This window comes from Mercenaria mercenaria, chromosome 6 (genome assembly GCF_021730395.1).
Source record: "Mercenaria mercenaria strain notata chromosome 6, MADL_Memer_1, whole genome shotgun sequence".
In the NCBI taxonomy this organism is placed as follows: domain Eukaryota; kingdom Metazoa; phylum Mollusca; class Bivalvia; order Venerida; family Veneridae; genus Mercenaria; species Mercenaria mercenaria.
The window spans coordinates 17,093,836-17,109,080 of record NC_069366.1 but is presented as its reverse complement, the minus strand read 5'-3'; the positions used below and the strand labels follow the sequence as shown (position 1 = coordinate 17,109,080).

Below are 15,245 nucleotides of genomic sequence, written 5' to 3'. Positions count from 1 at the left end.
TCCAGTATCCCGACCTACCCTAATTTTTTTGGCCCGACTCTAAATGTTTTTATGGCCCTGAAGATTTTTTTCAAATTTTTTTTCAAAAAGTTGCAAAACTGCACTTTTTATGCTTTAAACATGGTCAAAGATGTTAGTAATCAACTTACTGCCGCTGTAAAGGCATAACAACCTTATCTGTATTCATTTTTGACACAAAAATAATCTTCGAAAAGTCCCACTTAATAAAAACAAAATAAATAAATAAATTACCGACCTACCTACCCTAATTCTTTTACCATGTTACCGGAAACAGACATTTTTTTCACGCCTATTGGTTCTTTCTGGCGGGATTCAAACTTGTTACATCTACATATTTCTTCTGTCGTATTTGATTTCGAAAGTCTTATTATTTGTATGTTTACTTTAGTTCCGATGATATTGTTACCTTGAAAATCCCAAACTACTTGTCCACTACATACATGTATACATTTAACAAATGTCTTTGAAGGGGCCACTGAAAGACAATTAAATCTCTTCTCCTTTAACTATATGATGATCAGCGTTGTAAATGGATGTACCACTATATCTTTTAACTTTTTTTCTTTCCTTTTTTCTTCATTTGCTTTTTTAAAAAAAACGCTGTATTTCTATTTGTAAATGCACTAAACTTAGTGTTTCGAAAATATCTCCTGCGTTAACCTCGCAGTAAAACTTTGATGTAATACATGTATCTATCTTTGATTACTGATCACCTTCCTTTTCGGGTATTATTAACAGACTCACAAACAGTGCAAGAGAAAGATTTTTACAAAAATATTATTGGCTGGGAGACATTAAAGTAAGAAAGTGAGACTGGAAACAGTAAAAAGTGTTAAATCTATAGGCAAGGGTAACAAAATCAGGTTACTGCTAGCATACATCCTGCTTGTAAGATTAAATCGTGCATAAGACAACAATTTTGTTTTACCTTTCTTAAGATTCTTCACATTTTCTTTGTATGAAAGGTGATCACGTGGTGACCGGCGGGTCAATAGATTTTCATGTCTTTTCATGCAAAAATATGTGGTCGATAAAACAAATCAATTATAGGCTTTGATAGTGACCCTCCACGGAAATATGTGGGGTCAGTGTGATAAATAGGGGGACTCGGCTAACTCCTCCCCCACTCCCTCTCCCCTCCCCCCACCCATTATTCACACAGACCCCAAATATTTTTGTGGAGAGTCACTACCAAACCCACTAATTAATACCGGTAATGGATGGAGGGTTGTTTTATAAGGGCACTTTGAAAATACGTCTGGAAATTATATGGATTCGTCTATAGGCTAGTATAGAATTAATTATAGTGACACTGCGCCGGAATATGTGGGGTTGTAGTATGATAAATAGGGGCGAGGCGTTAGCCGAGTTTCCATATTCATCATACTGACCCCACAGATTTCTGTAGAGGGACGCTGACAAGCCCTATAATTGATTTGTTTTATCGACCGCTTGTTTTTGCCTAGAACACCATGAAAATCTACGGAGCCTGTGGTCATCACGTGACCTTCTTTAAACCAATGAAAATACTAGAATCTTATGGAAGTAAAACAAAGTACTTTAGAAAGTTTTAGCAGTTCTTTGTGGATACTCATCAAACCGTAGGCTATATCATATAAATATACGTTTGTGATGTTAATCTGAAGACATTGCTATCAGTCCTCATTTTCATTATATAAAACTAGAATGACGGTTGTCAATTTTAGCATGTGTCATTTTGTGTGAAGTGTAATTTTACAGGGAAAAAAATCTATCCCACATATGTTACCACTACGCTTATTCTTGCTTCTCATAAAAATAATAGGATTAGGAAAAATTTGTTCTTCCAAAAGACGTAAATGTGCTAATCCAAATCTAGGTTAGGATAATGACATTCAGAGAGAAATGTAGGCTTAACCCTGAAATGTAATCAACCTCAAACTGAACTCAAAGCCGGTAATTAAGTCGCAAGACGGTGATACCACTTCTTGAACTGAAGCCCACTTGCAATTAGTTAAGTTTGTATACTCATTATAATAATTCTGATAAATGTATTTTATTATTATTATAAGCTTAAAATTATGTGCGCATAGTTTGTTTCAAGTTTATGAGTAAAACATCGGGATACTAAAACACTTAAGAGTGTTCTTAGTCATATTGTGTGCAACTATTGTACATCGACTAACCCATACATCGACTAACCCATTTTTGCGGTTATACATCAGATGTTGCTATGGCCACTGGTACTTTGCGGCTGCACAAAATATCCGATTTTAAATGCACTAATCAGAACCTAAATCCAATCTGTGTCAAATGTTGCAATAGCTGTTTTATATTAATACATGATTCGCTGTATACATATTTGTCCATAGCCTAAAGTTTGTACTGTCGACCGGTCTCTTCTTCAAATTAGGTTTGTCGGGATAAAGACACACTGAGACAAAACCCTTTAGATTCATTTCTAACTTCATGCTTCAAAACACTTAGAGAATAGCTTGACAATTAATATTGAATATTAGTTGTCAAAATTTCGAACCTCGGGCAAATAGTATTGACTATTGACCGGCTATCCATTCAGTAAGTGTTTACTGCTACATTGTTTTAAATAGCATGTTCCTTTATTTTGGTACAGATAAATTTAACAGTAAGGCAAAATGGACACATTTCAATGCTGAATTAAACAAACGGTCACGAATATGATCGCTAAGCGAAATACTTCTTTTAAAAACATGCAAGGGTAATACTTCAATATATGCTAAAACTGAACTTGCAAGTTTATTGAAAGATCAAAATAATTCAACCGATAGAAGTGAGATAATGACAAAATGACCAGTGCAAAAGAAACCTATGTTGCACTTTATTTAATGAAGTTTAAAATACCCTGCTTCCGCACATTTAAAATTCTGTGTACACCAAACAGCGATGTTTTGTGTCTGTTTAGACCATAGAATTTTTTTCCTTAACCCCCTACCTCGAAATTTGAGTCCAAACTACGCAACTACGATGATGAAAGTTGAAATCGCGATTGTGAGAATGCGAAATCATACTGCGTTCTGTCATCATGGTTTCGTATTTTGTGTTCTTATCATTTTCACTATCGTGATTTCCACTTCCTCTACAGGAATTTCGACTTCCAACTTCGACTTTCATCATCATGGATTTGTTTAATAGTGGTTTCGAGCACAACCCTGATAGTGTCGTAGGAACTGAGTCCTAGCTAACTATAGACCACATCAAAAGCATCACTAAGTTACCCCATTTTCGTCAACGTAAGACAAAGTGGGAACGGAGAGTGAGTCTTCGTTGTATTCAAAAGTAAATATACATTTCATCAGTGCAGCAGCACCTCAATATACCCTGAGAAATCTCACGTGTGTCAAACCATCCCTTGTTGCTGCCTAGTATAGACGAAACGGAAAGTAATACTGCATTTGAATGCCTTTTGGTCACTGTCCAGAACTCATCAGATCCCTCAAAGGCACCAAACAGATATTTGGTGACTTCAACTCCTATAAATTATTATAGAATACTGCCCATACTGTGTACCTATAACGAAGCCAAGTATTGATATCTATTATGGCAAACTCCCCTGCCTTAAACGTTAATTTTATGGTTTTATTCCTATCTAATCAACAATGTCTACAATTAATATATCTATGGTTAGTTACACTTTATTTGATTTCCAATTAGCGTTTGTTACTTCATTTCCTGCAACTGTACAAAATTTGCAGAAATTCTATTTGACGGATTTTATTCTATATATAGTCGCTTACGCAAATAAATAGAAAATCTCTTCAAATGATGCCCCTTTTTTCAAGGAAAATGCAGTATGTTTACTCATTGAAACACAGCAAAAATTCTGTTTGATAGAATGCTTAAAACTTTGCATAATGACTGGAAATGTAATAAATAATGTGAAACGAAATAAGGTATTCGTATGCTAGGTTTTGAGTTATCTGCCCTTGAAAATGACCTTAAAGAGCAAAAATCTCTCATTCAGGTGCAGGTAACTCATAAAGTAGCACCGGGACCCCCAGTTTTTTTCTCATAAATTTGTTTCTAATATAATGCTCTATGATCATGCAAAGTTTAAGAAAATTCTCTCCGCTAGTTAAAATTTTCCGTCAGTCCGTGCGTCCGTACGATTTTGTCTGGACTATAACTTTGACACGCATAGACCAATCTTGTTTATATTTGGCATGAATGTTTACCTCAATAAGGAGGAATGTCATGCGCAGACCCCATGTTCCTACCTCAAAGGTCAAGGTCATATTTGGAGGTCAAAGGTCAAATTGAAGTTTGTCCACAGCATTTCTTCTTCATGTAGGCATATGAAATAGAGATCAATATATAATTGCACCTTTACTAATCCTACCAGGTGTCCTGTATTACAAAAGTGCTTCTATTGTGACATTTTGATACAAGCAAAACTGTATTATCTGTACTATTAATTACTTACAGGTATTTCATTTTATTATTGGCTTGTTAAAAGTTTATTTTTTACCATAAGTAGGTTGACAAAATCATAGGAACCATGTTTTGAAGGGTACATCAAACATATATGAATAAATCCTATATGTTTTTGTTGTGCAAAAAAAGTATGATATTGTGTCTAAAACAGTTTTCATTTTCCACTCAATTGTGTAATTGCAAGGGAAGTAAACTAATAGATATCTCTGCTTATAAGTACTAGCCCAAGGCACGAGTTGTCGTTCTTTGTGGATCACAACTTTAAATCAAAAATGAAAACTTCTGTTATTGATATTAACAAAACTATCATAAACTTCACATTTGTGAAATCATTTTTGGTTATTTGAAGGACTTGGAAATAAATTTCTAGACTTTATTTAATGTATATCACTGAATCTCTACTTCATGCACAATAAATAGCATGTGATTACAATACATTTTTACAAAAGCAATGGATCGAGTAGTAAGCTAATAAGCTTTTTTTAGAAACTCTTTCCCGAAAACAGGTACATACTAAATGGCAGTAACAACAATGAATTGTAAAATTAATGCTTGCTTGCAGTCAATTCTTTATAAAAACGTTCAACTTCAAGTGGGGTTTTGATATAACTTGGCATGAATGTTCACCATTAATGTCATGCGCAAGACCCAGGTCCCTATGTCTAAGATCAAGGTCACACTTGGAGGCCAAAGGTGCTGGCGGGCTCGACATTCAGCCCGTGAATGTAGAATGTATTTTTAAACTGGTGGTCTCTGATCTAGATATAGGTTTTATCAAGACGACAACAATTTAAAATTCCTGTTCGTTTATATATTATAGTGACGTCATTGGTTTATGCGTAAATACACATGCGGAAGGAAAACGGCGGTTGTTTTGTTTTGCGAAAAATGAAAAATAATTTTTAGTTACAAAAACAAGAATAATGGAGTTGTCTGTTTTGAAAAAAAGCATCGTAAAGCTCAAGTCTGACGAGGTCTTTAATGTTTTAAATAGATGGTCTTTCTTGAAAAAGGAGGAAGTTCAAGATGTGCGAGAATTGTTGGCTTCAAAGTCAAAACAGTCTAAACAATCTTTGGCACTAGAAGTAGCCAATGTTTGTTGTGTATGTACAGTTTTTTTCCTAAGAGGGGAAGAGATACTGGCCTGTTATTTGGTGGGGGAATACGTTGGTATTTTCACAAAAGGAAATAATAAATTCCTATACTATACGGATAATTTACAGGAAAATTTAGCCAAAAAGTTTGAAGTGTCAAGGCTAGCAAGACATTTCGACCCCAAGACATTTCAACCCCAAGAGACAATTCGACCCCAAGACATTTCAACCCCAACTCCTTGGACATTTCGACCCCATTCAATGATATGCCAGAAAACATCTAAGAATGCCGTCATAATAAATTTATTATAATTAAGCTTTAATCTATAGATAATTGAGCAATTTCAAAATGTTATAACGCTTAATTAGCAATTAAAATGTTAAAATACGGTTATTTTCGCGAAAATAAGATTTTAATAGAAAACACTGTAAGTTAAGCGTTCATAATTAATCCATTTTACTTCGAAATAATAACTAAAAGTTATTAATAAATTGCTTGTTTTATAACCTTTCCATTGATCAAAAAAATATTGAATATAATTTGTGTTTTAAAGAAGTTTAAGCCGTTAGAAAAACATCACTGTTTACAAAAAACATGTACGCTCGGCGTCTGCCCACCCAATCTCTGTCTTACCAGTACTGAAAATAGAAAATGCAACGGATTTGTATACAAACACGATCTCTCCTAAATAATTTAATAACAAACCGTTCTGATTATCTATCTTAAAATAACCTTTATATAACATATTTTCATACTTGGTGTTTATTTATATTTTCAAATCATCTTAAAGACTATTTTAGTACACGGCTATATTAAAAAAAAAAACAAGATTTTTAAATCATGGGCCGATGCGCTGATTTTAATTATGAAAATAACTTTAATAAAGTCACATCTTTAATACCTCTTTATTTATTTATTTCAACCAAATATAAATAATTATAATGTAACTCAAAGAAGTATAAGATGTCACCATCTTCATTACATTGATATTTAAAATCATAATCAGAAAAACGTGATCTTTTGATTGGATTATCACACCTTGATTAATTGTTTGTTGATATACAGCACGTGTATATTTATCAGCAGTGCGCATTGCAATTAACAATCAATTAAGCGACTGTGGTGACATCGGATATTTATAAACATGTGTCAACATTATCTTTAATTTCGGAAAAATGTAAAGAAAACAATAGGAAATTAAACAACACATTGCTTATTTTCGCATTTAATGTTATTTTCGTAAGCGATTTTGACGCACACATAAAGTATTTGCTTTACAGAATACAGAATATGATTTTTGTTATTTACAAACTGCTCTTTTCTTTTCTATGAACGACATTCCTTCCAGTTGTAAAATATCAAAAAAGAAATCCCAGTTACTGCAAAATATAAGAATATATGAGTACTGTTCTGTTAAAAACAGGGAAAAAATATTATCATATTACATATCTGTAAAGAAAATGTGGCAGTCGTATTTTTCTATATTATTTTAGCAAATACACGTGATTTAAAGTATGATTTTAGCAACTTCAAGCGATTTCGGTCACACATTAAAACAAAGAAAAATATCAACCAAAAACGTATGTACTCAATGCCTTTTCAGAAGACAGAGCAACAAGAGAAACACATTAAACCGGAATCCACCTAAAAAATCGGGATACACCGGAATACATTTTCTATAACCGGGATACACCTGTATTTTGTAAGTTAAAGGTATTTTTGAAGTTTTTTTTAATAATTCAATCATATATATCATAAATGAATAAAATACGAAAGGAAAATAAAATAAGTTAACGCAAAATTTCCATTACCGAAATACACCATTATTTTATTAATAAATGGTATTTTTGTAGTGTATATGGCAGAAATCATTCGTGTATAATATAAATAATACTGGCAGTAAGTTTCAGAAGGATAAGTAAAATTCTTTAACGCAAAACGATTTTATAAGAGATTGAAATTCGGCGACCACGCGGGAAATTACCATAACCGAAATACACCCCTATTTCTTTAACAAATGGTATTTTTGAAGTGATTTATGACTGAATTCAAACATATATATCATAAAATATTATTTTTCAAAAGGAAATTAAAATACTTTTGCGCGTTACGTCTTGTACATGATTGAAAATCGGCGTGCGCACTGGAAATTTGTGCATTCGGAATTTCCATGTCCTAGATTCTCTAATGTACACAGGTATTTCTTAAATAAATCGTGTTTTTAGGGTTTATGATAGAATTCAATCATATCTCAAATAAATAATTAATTTACAAAAGGAAAATAAAATGCACAAAACGTTTTTACACGAAGTTGAAAATTTGTTGAGCGCACGGGAAATTTGCGCACTCGTGGATGAACAACAATCGTCGTAATTTTGTTAGCTTTTAAATTAAATAAAAGCTTATCATATTTAACAGCACTTACCTTAAGCTTGTAAAACATTATTTGTCACATGTCACATGTGTGTGCTTACAAATATACTGATTAATTGATATAATCAATAGGTGTGATAATCCAATCAAACTCTATCAGAACTAATCAGAGGCACGTGTTTGTTACGCCGCATATATTCAAAGGACATTAATTGTGCTTTGGCAATAAATACAGTAAACGTTTTTATATTCATATATAAACATGATATAATTCTTTTAAAAACTGATTTTTCATAATAATTTTTCTTCTTAAATTATCAAATTAAACATGAAGAAATAATTCAATTAGTTCCAATAATAAACTTTCCGGTCAACGCAGTTTATTCACTAACATGTATTTTGTGTATGATTCATTTAAAAATAGCATATTCACGGGTGGTAAACGCGCAATCCAATTTCCACTGGGAATACGCTAAAAATGGGTTGCGCGACTTCCGGTGCTGGTGTTGCGCATCAATATATATAAAATCGAGGTAGGTGGGTTTTTGTTTTTGTAAATAATGACACATTTACGAGTGCTTTCGAAAAAAAGCAAAATGCTATTCGACACAAAAATGAATAAAGATCATATGTGTGAAATACCAACTTATTAATTTAAGAATCGGCCCTGTTATCACGAAAACTCTGCCGGCTCGAGCTGTCAAAAAAGCATGGAATCATGAAAAATGCAAATTTTCTAACTCTTGTGCCTTCTTTCTGGAAATGTGACGCTTCTAATGATCAAACGCATGTAAAACAGTCAGGAATATTACATAAAACTTGAATAAAATGTTGCTTTTGGGGGAAAGATTGGCAAAAAATAATCGGGAATGGGGTTGCGCCCCGGGAATGGAGTTGCGCGTATACATTATATACATTATGATGTATACGAGCAGCTCCATTCCCGGTGCGCAACCCCATTCCCGATGATTTTTTTGTCAATTATGTCCCCGTAAGCAGGATTTGAAGCAAATAATTTTGATATTTCTTTACTTTATAACAGTTTGGTTATCATAAAAAGCATCAGATGTCCTCAGATTAGGCATATGAGGTCAGAAACTCCCATTTTTGTTGATTTCATACTTTTTTCACGCTTTGTGTCGCCTGAGTTTTTGTGATAATAGAGCCGAATCATAAATTACAAACCAGATAATTTACACATATGATGTATTTTCATATTTGTGTCGAATAGCATTTTGCTTTTTCGAGAAAATTTATTCTTGTCTCATACTAAGCAAAATCATAACTTCACATACCTCAATTTCGTCCTTTTTTACGCGCAACACCAGCACCGGACGTTGCGCAACCCATTTTAAGCGTATTCCCGGCGGGAATTGGATTGCGCGTTTACCACCCGTGATGTTTATATATATTAATATTTTCTAAAATATGCAACATGGAAGAAATATAAAATGAAAACATACAACTATTTCTGAGGGGTCGAAATGTCTTGGGGTCGAAATGTCTTTGGGGTCGAATTGTCCAAGAAAATAAAATTTTGGGGTTGAAATGTCTTGGGGTCGAAATGTCTTGGGGTCGAAACGTCCAAGATTCGTGTCAAGTGGGTGCCGATTATCAAATGTCAAGCCGTTCAGTAATACCCTGGTCTCAAGAACACTAACAGTTCCATACCATTTGTACAGTGTCCATAAGGACATCGTTGACTTGTACAAGCGGAATGTTAACAGGCTGGTAACATTGCCCGATCGGGCTTTCAACATAAAAACTAATATTTCTTGAAAAATAATGAAGATATTTTCTTATGACTTGGTCCATTTATTAAGCATTAAAAATGATACAAATTGAAATAAAAATAACTAATGATTGCCTTCAGTTTTGGTAGAATTATTTCCCCTTTTCAGATTTTTATGATGCATAATTTTTGAAGTCCAAAAAACATACGTTTTAATGCTAAGTTTAAAACAAAAAAGGGTTCAATAGCTTTCAAATGCTCTAAATTATTGCGCTAGTACATGAATGTATACATTTTATTGTGCTTTCACTTAAAGGGGGATGTTGGTAGCGGTAGGTGGTCGTAGCATGTAGCTAATTGTCATGTTATTAAGAATCATCGTTTCATTTGTTTTATTACCAAGTGATTACTGAAAGGAAACATGACCATCCATTTCCAGCTTGACCATCTGGCCTGCTGTGATTATCTCTCAGTCAGAAATATGTACTATACATGTATACTATATATTTTTCATGAACAACAAAAGTACATTGATATACTAACTGGTAATTGTCAAAGTAGCCAGTATGTACCCAGCCATAACGCTTGGGATCAAGGACCAAACTGTTCACTAATATGTGAGATATTTCCATTTTATTCTATGGATTTCAAGAACAGTTTCTACCGAGACGAATATTTAGGATTTTATCAGAAATAGTTTGTTCTCATTATTGTTTATTTGATGGTTTATTCATATTTTTCAATTAATACCCAGTTTTGAAAATTCTAAATTGACCTACGGAGTTGTCATTAATAATCTAGTACATGTAATCCTGTGATTAATACAGCTACAAGAATAAAATGTGAAATGACCTCTTTTGAGGTGCTTAATCATTAATGACACTATTTTGAGAGCAAGAATATGTGATTGTTACATTGGTCTTTTACATTTTTAAGTATAGTTCAGTACATTGTAATTATTTAGTATAACTGTAATTTACCAGAGTCTGAGTGCAGAATGTGGCTCTCAGTTTGAATAATTACATCTAGACACCTCATGACTAGTAAACCAAGCAAAAAGTACCAAAATTTATTTTCGTACACTTATAACACTTCGTAGGTCTTTCTTATCTACATTTGCAATAGCGCATTTTTGTATATTTGAAACTCACTCTCTTGAGTGAGAGAAATTTTTTTGTAGTAATCCAGGCCAGGTTTCATACCAACATATTACATGTGTCCACTTTGAGTGTACAATGTATTGAATTCATTCTATGGATTTTATACTGCAAATTTATTCTGAAATAAAATTCATAAGAACTCATTTAATTATAAAGATACAAAGTTTGCCGTCATAATATTGTAAAAAGGAATACCAAATAGTATTGCATTATTAACATGGACACGGAATCAAATGCCTACCAGTCGGCGTGATTCAAATTCAAAGGTTGAAGCGCCCCGTCTCATCCTCAAAAGTATACGTCGACTTATGATCTAGTACGATATTTTGATTCAACTTAAAAAATGGTATATACGGAACATTTGCAGACAGCGCACATAACATTTACGATTTTATATTGACCAGCGTATACATATAGTAATCTCATAATTATTTGATATAATTAATAGTTGATTACATCATGCTATTTTTTATTAAATGCATCCATAATAAATTGAACTTTAATCAACTTGGTACTTGCGTTTTGTTTCAGTAGTTATATACTATTGATGAATTAAAGTTTACTGTGACTACACGACCTCAAAGAATTAATAGCAAGAATGGCATTGCAAAGAAAATAATACTACAGCAGCAAAAATCATCGTTTCCTTAATCTCTTTTTATCTTGAAAAAAGAAAGGACTGATAACATCAAGCCAAACCATAAAACACATGTGATGGTAATTAATATGCAAGATAAATATATCTGGCTGACCACAAACTGAGTATCCAGTTTGCAGATGACTATTAATTATTGACCTGCTGGAGTGCTTATATGTTTCCCTGGGAAATGAACATCCCCCTTTAAACATTATAGAACAATGTTAGTTTTAAAAAAATTGTTCATACATCTGCACTAGAAACAAAGTATTAACCCTAAATATATAGAATAAAGGTATTGGCGCACAAGTTTGGAGCAATAGAAAGCCATTGAACCATTTTCTGTTTTAAACATTGCATTAAAACATACTTGTTTTGGACTTCAAAAATTATGCATCATTAAAATCTGAAAAAGGGAAGTAATTCTAACAAAACTGAAGGCAACAAAGATATTTCTAACTTAATATGCATCATATGTTATGCTTAATAAATGGGTCAAGTTTGAAAGAAATATCTTCATTATTTTTCAAGAAATATTAGTTTTTATGTCGAAAGCCCGATCGGGCAATGTTACCAGCCTGGTTAATTGTCATAATTAATAAGGTAAAATTATATGCACTTGTTATATTTGAATATTCTTAAATCAAAGTTGTTTTCACAGGTAATTATCACATATTTACAGTGCTACACTATGAGATACAATTACTTTTTAATGTATAGGTGGTACACTAAGTGTCAAAGTGGTACATAAAGTGTCTGGTACATAAAGTGACTGGTACATAAGGTATTGCACCCGTACAAGCGTTGTACAATTTTTAGCTCATCTGATTTTTTGAAAAAAAATGATGAGTTATTGTCATCACTTGAGCGGTTGTCGGCGTCTGCGTCGGCGTTGCCTGGTTAAGTTTTATGTTTAGGTCAGCTTTTCTCCTAAACTATCAAAGCTATTGCTTTGAAACTTGAAAGACTTGTTCACCATCATAAGCTGACCCTGTATAGCAAGAAACATAACCCCATCTTGCTTTTTGCAAGACTTATGGCCCTTTTGTACTTAGAAAATATCAGATTTCTTGGTTAAGTTTTATGTTTAGGTCAACTTTTCTCCTAAACTATCAAAGCTATTGCTTTGAACTTGGAATACTTGTTCACCATCATAAGCAGACCCTGTACATCAAGAAACATAACTCCATCTTGCTTTTTTCAAGAATTATTGCCCCCTTTTGGACTTAGAAAATCAGTTTTCTTGGTTAAGTTTTATGTTTAGGTCAGCTTTTATCCTAAACTATCAAAGCTATTGCTTTTAAAACTTGCAACACTTGTTCACCATCATAAGCTGACCCTGTACAGCAAGAAACATAACTCCATCCTGCTTTTTGCAAGATTTATGGCCCTTTTGGACTTAGAATATATCAGATTTCTTGGTTAAATTTTATGTTTAGGTCAACTTTTTCTCTTAAACTATCAAAGCTATTGCTTTGAAACTTGCAACACTTGTTCACCATCATAAGCTGACCCTGTACAGCAAGCAACATAACTCCATCCTGCTTTTTGCAATGATTATTGCCCCTTTTGGACTTAGAAAATCATTTTCTTGGTTGAGTATTATGTTTAAGTCAACTTTTCTCATAAACTATCAAAGCTATTGCTTTAAAACTTGCAACAGTTTTTCGCCATCATAAGTGGACACTGTACATCAAGAAACATAACTCTATCCTGCTTTTTGCAAGAATGATGGCCCTTTTTAGACTTAGAAAATCATGGGTAGGACAATATTTCTATTACACAAAAAAAATCAGATGAGCGTCAGCACCCGCAAGGCGGTGCTCTTGTTTTTAACTTGTACTAGTTGTAGAGAACTCGGGAACTCGTTTCACTGGGCTGCTTAGTTTTCTACAAGCTTGTACAGATTTTTGTACCCCCCGACAACAAAGTTGTAAGGGGGGTATACTGGTTTCAGGTTGTCTGTCCGTCTGTCCGTAGATGCAATCTTGTGCGCACCATCTCTCCTTATCCCCTTGACAGAATTTAATGAAACTTCACACAAGTGATCAGTACCAACAGTAGTTGTGCATGGGGCATGTTAGGTTCTTTTAGAAAAAAAAATTGCAGAGTTATGGGACTTTGTTTTTTTTGTTACTATACTATATACATAGACACAATCTTGTGCGCACCATCTCTCCTCATCCCCTTGACACAATTTAATGAAACTTCACACAAGTGATCAGTACCAACAGCAGTTGTGCATGGGGCATGTTAGGTTCTTTTAGAAAAAAAGTTTGCAGAGTTATGGGACTTTGTTTTTTTTGTTACTATACTATATACATAGACACAATCTTGTGTGCACCATCTCTCGTCATCCCCTTGACACAATTTAATGAAACTTCACACAAGTGATCAGTACCAACAGTAGTTGTGCATGGGACATGTTAGGTTCTTTTAGAAAAAAAATTTGCAGAGTTATGGGACTTTGTTTTTTTTTGTTACTATACTATATACATAGACACAATCTTGTGCGCACCATCTCTCCTCATCCCCTTGACACAATTTAATGAAACTTCACACAAGTGATCAGTAACAACAGTAGTTGTGCATGGGGCATGTTAGGTTCTTTTAGAAAAAAATTTTGCAGAGTTATGGGACTTTGTTTTTTTTGTTACTATACTATATACATAGACACAATCTTGTGCGCACCATCTCTCGTCATCCCCTTGACACAATTTAATGAAACTTCACAAAGTGATCAGTACCAACAGTAGTTATGCATGGGGCATGTTAGGTTCTTTTAGAAAAAAAAATTGCAGAGTTATGGGACTTTGTTTTTTTTGTTACTATACTATATACATAGACACAATCTTGTGCTCACCATCTCTCCTCATCTCCTTGACACAATTTAATGAAACTTCACACAAGTGATCAGTAACAACAGTAGTTGTGCATGGGGCATGTTCCGTTCTTTCAGAAAAAAAATCTGCATATTTATGGGACTTTGTTTTTTTGTTACTATACTATATACATAGACACAATCTTGTGCGCACCATCTCTCATCATCCCGTTGACACAATTTAATGAAACTTCACACAAGTGATCAGTACCAACAGTAGTTGTGCATGGGGCATGATAGGTTCTTTCAGCGACAAAAATTGCAGAGTTATGGGACTTTGTTTTTTGTTAACATACTATGTACATACAGTCTGCATATTCAATCTTGTGCGTGCCTAATCTACCAAACCCTTGCACACAATTTAATGAAACTTCACACAAGTGATCAGTACCAACCCTAGTTGTGCATGGTGCATGTTACATTCTTTTAGATAAATATTCTGCATAGTTATGGGACTTTGTTTTTTGTTACTATACTGTATATATACAGTCTATATGTATACAGTCCACATAATTATGCAATCTTGTGTGCGTCAAATTGCAATGTACTGTGTCAGTGCATGCGGGGTGGGGGGGGGTACATTCATCACCTTTAGTGATAGCTCTAGTTGAAGTCTGGAATAGCTCGCAGAAGCCACACAGGCCTAGAAGAGCTTGTATGGGCATCGCATGACTATCACAGCGGACTCTGTATTATTAAAGAGAACGTACAATGTCCGGAAGAGGCTTGCAGGGTGTTATGATCGCAGTATGGGCTCCGTATGACTTCCTTGGTGATTCAAGGTGGTAATCCGCCTCCTTAGAGCAAAAAGGTACCAATATCTGATAATTATAGAAGGTTATGGTACCTTTTTGCTCCAAGAGGGTGGTATATAAACAGGAGTATGTTTTAAGTTCC

At 33.8% G+C, this 15,245-nt stretch overlaps 1 protein-coding gene across 1 annotated transcript in view; it reads left to right on the top strand.

Annotated features, from left to right (window-relative positions):
* Positions 1 to 5,304: 5,304 nt before the first annotated feature.
* Positions 5,305 to 15,245, top strand: part of LOC123549541 (uncharacterized) — a 43,287-nt gene continuing 33,346 nt past the window's right edge. The window contains exon 1 of the mRNA XM_045337709.2: positions 5,305 to 5,573. The gene's annotated coding sequence lies outside the window, so the exon portion shown is untranslated. The remainder of the gene's footprint in view (positions 5,574 to 15,245) is intronic.